Source organism: Brachycentrus maculatus, unplaced genomic scaffold (genome assembly GCF_059751285.1).
Source record: "Brachycentrus maculatus isolate JH-2025_06_01 unplaced genomic scaffold, ASM5975128v1 h1tg000222l, whole genome shotgun sequence".
Taxonomy (NCBI): Eukaryota; Metazoa; Arthropoda; class Insecta; order Trichoptera; family Brachycentridae; genus Brachycentrus; species Brachycentrus maculatus.
Genome location: NW_028280973.1, coordinates 1,015,484 through 1,017,495, shown reverse-complemented (window position 1 = coordinate 1,017,495; position 2,012 = coordinate 1,015,484). Strand labels below are relative to the sequence as shown.

The window sequence follows — 2,012 nt, the reverse complement described above, 5'->3', positions numbered from 1 at the left end:
TGTCAATCTCTTCCAGCTGCTTACTAACAAATTACTCGACACTTAATCTCCCCAGACCCTGAGGATCAGGTCTATCCGATGACACCGTTTATGTCAAACAGGTTGTCAAACTATGATGAACAAAATTTGTAAAAACAAAGAAATTAAAACCACAGAAATATTAGCAAGTTTGAAGTGAAAATTACATCAACTAACGTAACATTACGTCAGAAATACAAATTGACAAAAAACTTTTTATTAAAATCGGTAAAAATACAAGTTTCAAAAATGGAGACTGTCTTAATTTCTGTAAAGTAGAAGCTATATCTGGTTACCATTTCGATAATAGGTTTTTTCGGTATTTTTGAAGTCATTGTTGAATACTTGGATAGCATTTAACATAGATGATTAAAAACAAAAATCCATTAAAAAAAGTATGCAAACTTTTTCTCCTAGTATTACGAGAGCCAGTTTATTGGTTAATATTTTATTTATTGATACTGTTCATACATTTTAACGTTATTAACGTTTATTATCAAGAATTAAAAAAAATAGTATAATGCATTGAAAATAATTTTTTAAAGTAATAAAAAGTAAATATATAGCATTTATGCATGGATTTTCTCGTTTTTTAACACTTTTATACTGTAGATAACTTGGTTTTTCTCTGTCATACTCTCTCGACTTCCTATCTTTTTCATCTTCATATAAATGTGTTGTGCACTCACACATACACACACACACGTATATATATATATATATATATATATATATATATATATATATATATATATATATATATATATATATATATATATATATATATATATATATATATATATATATGATTATAATAATAATAATAATATACATGATTAATATATTACTTAAATGTTATTAATTAATATTAACGCCAACAGTATCTATATTAAAGCAACTTCATTTGTTTGAATTTTTAAGTGACTCCATGCGTTTGAAATTAAATTTGATACTTACACAGATATAAATGAAAGATATTCTCTAACGATGTGTGATATTTTCACAGATTTCAGATAAACGTTTATCTCTAATTTATGTACCAGTGGAGTTTGAATTAGACTCTTAAAAAGTTCATAAATTAATTCGAAAACTTTTAGGAGCTTTGTTTCGGTGTCAAGTACTTTGTATACAGAATCGAAAGTTCTTTAATAATTTGCTTAAGAACAAAATGCCTTGATATTAAAACTTTTTAATTTACTTCCATCGGAAGAAGTTTGACCGTATCAGAAAGTATTTTTTATTCTTTTTTTGAAAACGTTTAAATGTCTGAAAAAAGTTTTTTTCAATTTCAGCGAATTCCTGAAACCAAATGGGAAAGAGGTTTTGTGAAAATGAATGCACAAAGTAATTAACCGTTTTAATGAAAAAATCATAGTTTGTACACAGAAAGAGAATCGATTAATATTTAAGAAACATGAGAACGTCCAAATACTTGTTCACAAATCTGGAGATATTTATCAACATTAGGAATATGTATTATTTTATTTTTATTTTTTGACATCTCATCAAAGATGAAGAAGAATATGGAAGTCTGGGCATTTACGGGGCTGACGACCGTCATAGGCTGGTTTAAGTGATCACTTTACACACGTGTAACATTCACCAATTCTACCCATTATTGACAACCACACTACTCAAATTCTTGGAAGTTCCAATATTTATATGAACCAATTTAGAAACCTTGTTCTTGAATCACTAGAACTTCACTAGAGACATCTATTGGTGAGATGTTAAAAAATAATATGAAAATAACTCCTGTAATTGGAGGTAATCCAGATTTTGTGAACAAGTATTTGGACACACTCAAAATGTTGTAAATTAGGAATACGGATGAGACCTATATCTAACAGTACAGGACAGAAGGCTAAAAAAGAATATTTATTTAATATTACTCTGCATTGGCTGGTATCTGAAGAGATGGATTGATCACCTTGCCTTTATATATTTAGCAATGAATTTAAAATTACAAATATTTTATGCAGTGCTATATACAA

At 27.3% G+C, this 2,012-nt stretch overlaps 1 protein-coding gene across 2 annotated transcripts in view; it reads left to right on the top strand.

The window, feature by feature from the left end:
* Lrt (Leucine-rich tendon-specific protein) overlaps window positions 1-2,012 on the top strand; it is a 137,918-nt gene that overhangs the window by 65,300 nt on the left and 70,606 nt on the right. The gene's annotated exons all lie outside the window — the stretch shown is intronic.